Consider the following 8524-nt stretch of genomic DNA (forward strand, 5'->3'; position numbering starts at 1 on the left):
TTTCAGCTTTCAGCTTTCATTTCTCTGGTTCTATGCAGACATACAGCAAAAGTACTATCTGGGTCTTCATCCCAGAATGCATGTTATCTTGCTAATCCACATGAAGACCTGGGATAAACTAGTTTGTAAATCAGAGTCCTCCAGGATCCTGGCTAGGATTAAGGGATGGATCCATCATACACACAACAAGGAAGTAAGTTAATACCAACAAATGTGACCTCGTGCCGTGCTCTTGTCGAAGAAAATCTCCTGTGTCCTTTAAAGGAAGGTTGAACAGATCTTGGCAAATCAATTTTACAGTTCTTGCACACATCTATGGTAATAAGATGATTGTTCCTAGAAAATGAAGGTTTTTATTTGTTGTTTGCCTTAGTATAATTATAGTGTATAAGGCTGCAGTCCAATGCTTACTTACCTGAGAGTAAGCCCCATTGAACACAATGGGGTTTACTTCTGAGCAGATATGTGCAGGCAATTGCAGCCTTGATGTGTGAAATGAGAGCATTTTGGAAAATGAAAGTCAGACACATATTTAAAATGCCGCATGTGGGTATATAAACAGTTTTGTTTCTGTCTGCACAATTATGCATTGGATATGACTTCAAGAAGTCCCTGTTTATCATCTACAGCTACATAATGACATTTTACTAATGTTATTCTTCCAGGAGAATCATACCACTGCCTATTAAGGCTCGAAGCTGCACTCTTCTATGAAGTCATAAACTGTATAAGTGCATGTGCGTATTTATATAACGTTAGCATATTATAGGTTAGAGCTTGTGCATTTTTTTTTTTTTTACCTGAAGAAGAATCATTTGAATGGTGAGGGAGCACAAAGAGGGAAAACCTCTTTTATTTTAGTGATTTAGGCTGCAATCTGATACCCATCTATTTAACTTTATGGGGCTATACATTGAGTAGACATCTATAGGATTGTGCCATTATCATGTCTCTTGGTACCAGTTACTGACTGTTGTCTTCAGACCATGTCTGTGAGCTCCAGAAGTACTGGCTGAACCAGGAGTGAGGAACCTACAGCTCTCCATACGTTGTTATACCCACAACTTCCAATCTGCCCCAGCAATCATGGCCAATGGTCAGGGATGATGAGAGTGGTAGTCTAATGACATCCAAAGCAGCTGTATTCGGGTTCTTTTGTTGTTTTGGAAAGTGCAAATTCAGAGTGTTTGCCTTTAAAATTAAGACTAAATCAAATTTCTGTTAAAACTGTTCCACTTCTGTAGCAGCAGAGGACGAAAACCATCCATGGATCGAAACAAAGCAGAAGAAAAAAATCTGGGCAATGAATGACCCGAGAGATATCTCTTGTTGCTCCATGAAGAGTAGGGATTCGAGATGGCAAATGGAGACAGACAATACATTGAAGGGGGGTGGACTAGATGACCCTTTGGGTGAGGACCAGTAATTATTACTCCTGTGCCATCTAAAGCTTTTAACGTGTACCTCTGGTTTAATTCAGAGAAATAAAGTATGCCTTGAAACTCAGAAGACTGGGAAACGCTGGCTTAGATACATCATTGCATAAATTCCATATTGACATACAGTATTTGCTTTTACATCCTGAGCTATAGGTATTGTCAGGGGTTCAGGGACAGAGGCACAGGGTAGGCAGGAGATGGAGAGCGATGGGGATGAATCCCAGGACAGCGAGGAAGAGGATGACAATGACTCTAGAGATTCCATGAGTCTTTCCAGCGAATCAGAGGATTCCCAGAAGGGGGCGCCGGTGGTCAAGGCCAGGGGAGCCCCAGGGGGGACTTGTCAGGAGCAGGGGGCCAGCGGGGGATCCCAAAGTGGCAGCTGGGCGTCAGGACCAGCCTCCCCGCCAGAGTGCAGCGAAGGGGGTGGAGGTTCCAGTGTATCAGGGGAGGCGGCTCCGGCAGTAGAGAAAGGAGGGAGGTCGGAGCAAGCCACCCTCCCGGAAGGGGAGGGGAGTAGTGAAGGGAGTAGCGTAGCTGTCAAAAGGAAAGTTAGAGGTTGGGGGCGCGCGCCAAGTTCAAATGTAGAGGCGCGCGGAAGTACAGGGAGCCCGGAGGAGGGGCCAGGTCCCAAAGCCCGCAGGAGGGGGCAAGAGCAGTCTGATTCCGCGTCGGAGGAATCCAGGAGGGGCGAAACCCCAGTGGGCAGAAAGACCCTGCGGAAAAGGAAAGAGAGAAAGAGGTGGAGCAGCGCAAGCCTCTTAAACTGGTGCAGGGCGGGGACAGATTCAGAAGGGACTTCAGCGGTCTAAGCCTAGCAGACGTAGGGCTGCGCGCCTCGGATCTGAAGCAAACAATGAACTGCAATAAACACTTTTGTATATAAGAAAAGAAAGGCGTTGGTCTTTTGTGAGCTGAGACTTGAGGCAGCCCTGACAGGTATGTTCCAGATAATTTCCACCTCTGCATAGGTTCATATTGACACAGTAGAGGAATTACAATCACTCCATTGTCTCAAAAATCATTGTAGGATGCAATAGCATCCTATTTAGGCTGCAGCATCTGGAAGTGAAACTGTAAACTTTCATGGGACAAATTAGGATGGGGATAATGACAGTCACAATAAAACAAAACACATTATATAAGACACGTTTTGGTCTTGTGTCATTGAGCATTACCTTCACTTCACAGATAAAGTGTAGGTAACAGCATCCACTTCCACAAATCACTAATCTTAAGAAGTGCACATGAAACTCAATATTCTCCCTAACCATCTGGCTGCTGAAATCTCTCTTAATAGCAATGGTGGAATCTGAGCTGTGGCAAGTCTCCATCTCAAATCTGGTGGGACCAAAACTTCAATCTTGCCTCATAAAGGATGCTCCTGTCCATATCTATTACTGTCAGCAAAAGCACTGCAGCAAATAACCTATTTAGTGTCCATCAGGCAAAGGCTGCTTTAAGTGGATAGAGACAGGTGTCTGAAATATGACCAGAGCTTATTATATTAAGAGAAGACTCCAGGCTGAACTAAGTACTATAAATAAAGTGGTCAACCCAGAAGAAGATTGACTTTCATGTTTAGCTTTTTTTAGAGTAGGTCAGCATATGGAAGCTTTGGTGGTCTATCCAAGTACTAGTTCACAAAGAACAATGTCTGTCCTCAAAAGGACTGCTGAGAACATCTGGGTACAGTAACCAAATTTTCACATATTGTATCGACTTGCCTAAATATGTCCTAGCACAGCATTTGAATTGGACATCATTGGTCTAGCAGCTCAGTTTGCTCAGATGATTTTTTCCCCTGCATCGGTACAAATTATTTTTAAAAACCATGGGTTGAATCTAATGTTAGTCCTACGAGTAGGCCTATTGAAGTTAATGGACCTAAGTTAGTCATGGTAATGAAATTCAGTGCATTTACTCTAAGCAGGACAAGCATGGGATACAAACCAATGTTGACAGCATGATTCTATTTGCTCTTCATGAGTATCTCATAGCTAGGTGCAACATTATCTCTTCTCCTTAGCTGTGAAGAGAAAAGATGGGATGTACTCATCAGCGGCTACACTGGCAGGATAGGCATCAGGCAGAGCCCCAAGAATGACCCACAGAGAAAGGACATGAGAGAGAGCCAACTGCAGAAAGAGTTCTTGGCATAAGTCTATCCACCAGCATGTATTCATTTCACTGGCTCCCAGTATGTTTCCAAGCACAGTTCAAAGTGTTGGTGTTGATCTTTAAAGCCCTACATGGCTTTGGCCCTGTATACCTGAAGGAGAATCTCTACCCCCATTGTTCAGCCTGAGGTCCAGCTCTGAGTGGCTTCTGGTGGTTCCCTCACTGCAAGAAGTGAAGTTACAGGGAACCAGGCAGAAGGCCGTCTTGGTAGTGGTGCCCGCCCTGTGGAACGCTCTCCCATCAGATGTCAAGTAAATAAACAACTACACAACTTTTAGAAGACATCTGAAGGCAGCCCTGTATCAGAAAGTTTTTATGTTTGATGTTTTATTATGTTTTTATATGTGCTGTAAGCTGCCCAGAATGACTGGGGCAACCCACCCAGATGTGCGGGATATTATTATTATTATTATTATTATTATTAGTAGTAGTAGTAGTATTGACAATTGGCAATATCCAGTTAATTTCAACTCAGAGTAGGCTCAGTGATATCAATGGACATACTTAACTTAGCTCTATTAATTTCAATTAGTATTACTTAGTTGGATACAGCCCAATGGCCACGAGCCTCATGCATCATATGAAGAACTTTTTAGATGTTGCCCCACACATGATTCCAGTCACATGATTGGTGAGGGAAGTGAGGGCATGCTCCTTGGCACTGTCCCCTATGACTGATTTTGTTGTTCTCCACACAGCCTCTTTGTGGGAAGCCTTCTTCACTCATGGAGGCTTCCAGCATGATTTAGAACCCAGGAAGATCATGGTTCTAAACCATCAAGGGCCCTACATAAGTCAAGGAGCTGCTCAAGGAAGGCTCAGCTGCACCAGGAAGCCTTTACTCCTTTCTGCCCAGAAAGATCCAATGGCCAGCCTGGGGAAATGATGTCATTGCTGAGCTGGAAGCTTCTTCACTGAGAACAGCCACCTGCTGTCCAGAGATCCAGAAGCAATGAAACTATGGCAGCAAAGCAGAAGGAGCATCATCCCATTCACACAGGAAACAGTGTGATCCTCCATTTCTTTGCATAAACAGATATGATTGATTATGTAGATATATTATCTCACTCACTATGTGTTTCCTGATTGGCTTCTCTCTCGCTGGAGAGAGAGAGACAACGAAGGACATTCTGATGTAGGGTTTTGTTGAGGGGTGTATTTTTGGCACCAAATGCCACCACTCTCAACCAAATGTCAGTATTCTCATTCTCATTCTGCTGTTCCCAAACATTTCTAAATCATTTCTTTACCTGCATTCCTCCACAGAGCTTCTGATGCAGGAATTTTGCAGAGAAGTCTGACAAATGCGACTTAACTGAGAGGCTGTTTTCAATACTGCTTTGCAGTCAGTGCAATCAATCACTGAAGGGATGAGCCCGTGGCATCTCCTGCTAGGCAGCGCCAGAGTCCCAGGGCCAGACACCGTCCTAATGAAATAAACAATGAGAAACACAGGAAAGTAAAGTGGGCTGAAATTGGTTTCTTCAGCCTTTAATCAGACCTGACTGGCAAAAATGAGTTCTCAGTAAAGGAGTCGAGTCCATGGCTTAATCCCAGATGTGCTCAGGACCTAATACTGCTTTATTGCACATGATCAGCGACATCCTTTAGCGATTGGTGCTGACCAAATGAAACTGATCATGGCAACAGGCAGCTGGTATCCAGGCCAAGCAAGACTTTATGTGAAGAGTGCTTCTCTTTTCAGCTTAAAAGCATTGGCCGTCGTATCTGTCTTGTCCCATCAAACAGTTTCAGGGTTAAACTGCCCATTATGTTTAATGTGCAGTATGCTAGTATGTCTCTCTTTCCCATTTGATGTGTGTGGACCACATTTTTTTTTTATTATTGAGATCACTGTGCACAGGAATGGGAGGCTATCTTCTTTTCCTTTTTCCTGGCTCGTGATAAGTATCACAGTGTAATTAACAGGAACGTGTGCACCAGATTCAACAGGGTCCTGAGCCAAATCTAGCATATTCAGAGGGGTTGGGGGGTTGGATGAGTTGGGGAAACACAGCCAAGTTCAGTAGCAGTCAGGTTGGTGTTAGAATTCCTGCTCCATGATTGCAGTCATGGGATTGTTGTCTATCACATGACGGTATATGTTTTGACTCCACAGAGTGGGAAGTGATGGAGACAGGATGACTGTGTTACTGTGTTCTGTGAAGTGGGACTATTGTCCTTTGTTCTTTCTCTTTGCTGTCTGATGCTAGAGAGAGGGAGCCATGTTGCAGTGCTCCGTGTGTGTTTATATGTAAATAAAGTAGCTTAGCCAAAATGCTGAGTTGCTGAGGTCTGTTACTCAAGCTGCAAAGACTCTGTGGATCCCTAAGTGTGCCGATGTCTGTTGGCATCGGTCGCTGTGATGTTCGGGTAGAAGAAAGTTTTTGTAGCTCCTGAACGATCGACCAGGAGGGAGGGAAAATGCCAGTCGGGCATGTGTCTCTGCCAGGGTCCTACTCGAGTGTAGGATGAGCTCCCTGAGTAATCTGTGGCTGTCAGGGGGTAGGGTGTCAGGCAGGAAGGAGAGGCAGGCCTTGGGTGGGAAAACCTTGTGAAAAGAAGCAGGACTACCCTGACTGCTGAGAGAAGGTAGAAGCCCATCTCCCGAGTCTCCTTTCTGAGAAAGCTGTTCGCAAAGGAGCAGGAGCAGCACCTCTGCTGTCGAGAGTCATTCCTGTGTGGCTCATGGTGCTCCTTTGCAAGTGGCTTCCCTACAGAGAACACTATGGACCAGGCAGGATTGGGACGCCAATCATGGCTGCTGCAGGACACTCCTTTGTCCATTTCTATTATTTCAAAATATATATCTATGTATCCATATTATTATTTTATTATTAAAAACTATCTTGATCTGAGAACTGCATCTGAACATTTAGAGATGTGTGAAATTCAATAGGCAGTGACATTCCAGTTGGCACATTCATCCAGAAGGTTTGGGTTAGGTGAGTTTTGCATTGGAATTTGCAAGGATCAGATTCTTCAAGCATCTCTACCTGTTAGCCAGCTCTGTTCTCACTATAAGTTAAAATTGTTTTTTTTGTTTTTTGTTTGTTTTGAAAAGCATTGATTTTAATGGAAACAATCATTCTTCAGATTCTTTTCACCTGAAAATACAAACAGCTTAGCACCTGTGGTCCTGGCTGGTTTTGAATATGTCTCCTCTCCTGAATGGAAAATACATTATGTGGTTTCTTAGAAAATATAGGCATGGAGGTTCTTCTCTTAATCATTATGTTTTATGGTCTAAATCAGGATTCATTTGTATTTTATCCCCCATGCTCTAGCAATCTATACATTACCCCCCTCCCTTTCTGCCTGGATAGTTGTAATTAGAAAGTGACTTATGAAACTACACCACAAACAACACACCCACCCGCTTTTGCAACCAACACAAGAGTTGAAATGATAATAGCACAGTGTCAAAACAGTAAGATTCCTCTAACAATTACTCCCAATCTCTTCTAATAGATAGTTACAAATTCTGGTCATATTTTAGTTTCAAGGCATGAATAGGAAGCAATTAAACACACACGCACAAAACCAATCGCAGAGTATTTCATTCAAGCCATGTCTTATTCATTCAAAATGAATTTCACCCTTTCTCCTGCATCCTGCTAAGAAGCTACAGTGTGACTCGTAGAAAAGGTGGAATTTAACACGTCAGATTTCCTTTCCAGATATAGCAATCCTGCTAAATGCTCTGCTTCCCTGCAGGGCTTTTGGGTGTGCTTACATCAGACAAGTGTTCAAAGTTATTCTGTCAGGTTATCTGCCACACAGTGTGTTCCATAGGAGAGACTGCCCTCGAGGGAAAACCTGTCTCCTAAAGTAGTTTACAAATTGATCTAACAATTTGGTTTAAAATCACATGCATAATGTGTGGTTTCCTATTTCTTGAAGCTTCTCGTTGTGTTCAGGGCTGAAGAATAATAATGCCATATGACTCAAGAGACGAGCCACAGACAATTCCCCTTCCATGAACTGGGGGTGTGGAAAAAAATCTCTTTAAGGAGCAATCTTATGCACAAGAAGCTGTAAATCATGCCCGTGTAAAATTACATGAATTTCAAACCCCAATCAGCAGTGGGGCTTCCACTGCTTCTCTGCCTAAACTAGGGTTGCCTTATGTCCGAAATTTCATAGCTGGGATCCCACTGTCGTAAGCAGTGTCCAGAGGGAATTCATTGAAATGTCCAGGACGTATGTCAACTCATGTTAGAAGTGTAGATTTTGGCAAATTTCGTAAAAAAATAGCTGGGGGGAAAAGCTCAAAAAAAGATAAACAACTTTGCCCAAAAAAAGTTCAACAACTTTTGTGTCCGGATTTTCAGTTTTTTAAAATATGGCAACCCTACCTAAACCTGGCAGAGGAGGAAGAAGCCTATCAAATAGTGGAATTTGCTGGGTTGCCACATCATGTGACCAAGATGACCAACCTAAGTCCCTTCCAGCTCTGATCCTGTCCCTGCCATGCTCCAAAAATATCCTGGGGGGTGGGTGTGGGTGTGGGTGGGACTTATACCAGCCTCGGTTCAGCCAGCTTCAGCTCAGTTTCATGAAGCTCCACTGACCTGGGATGAGCAAGTTATGCCAGCGTATCTTCAGCTGAGCTGAGGTTGGAGACTTAACACTAGCCCAGCATGGCCCAGCCTGAATCAACTGCCTGAGCCAGTGATCCACTACATTCTAGATTGCTCATCTCCATGAAGCTTGTTATAGGATTAACCCCTTAGCTTGCATTTAAAGTTGAACCTCCCTGATTCAGACTTTCCAAAACAATGCATGAACTGAAACACAGCCCTCTTTCAGAATTTGCATTTCTCCATGTCTTGCAGTGCAGTTCTCTAGCCAAGTCGTGCATACAAAAATGCATATACTGTGGTAAATTCCACATAAAAGTG

General features: G+C 43.6%; 1 long non-coding RNA gene across 1 annotated transcript; it reads right to left on the reverse strand.

The window, feature by feature from the left end:
- Positions 1-216: 216 nt before the first annotated feature.
- Positions 217-8287, reverse strand: LOC308481043. The gene is made up of 4 exons (XR_013988425.1): positions 8195-8287; positions 4871-5047; positions 3393-3468; positions 217-336 (listed from the first exon to the last, which is right to left on the reverse strand). It is a non-coding gene; the product is annotated as an uncharacterized lncRNA (long non-coding RNA).
- Positions 8288-8524: the final 237 nt, after the last annotated feature.

Source organism: Podarcis pityusensis, assembly GCF_964106645.2.
Source record: "Podarcis pityusensis genome assembly, chromosome: 7".
NCBI classification, from domain to species: domain Eukaryota; kingdom Metazoa; phylum Chordata; class Lepidosauria; order Squamata; family Lacertidae; genus Podarcis; species Podarcis pityusensis.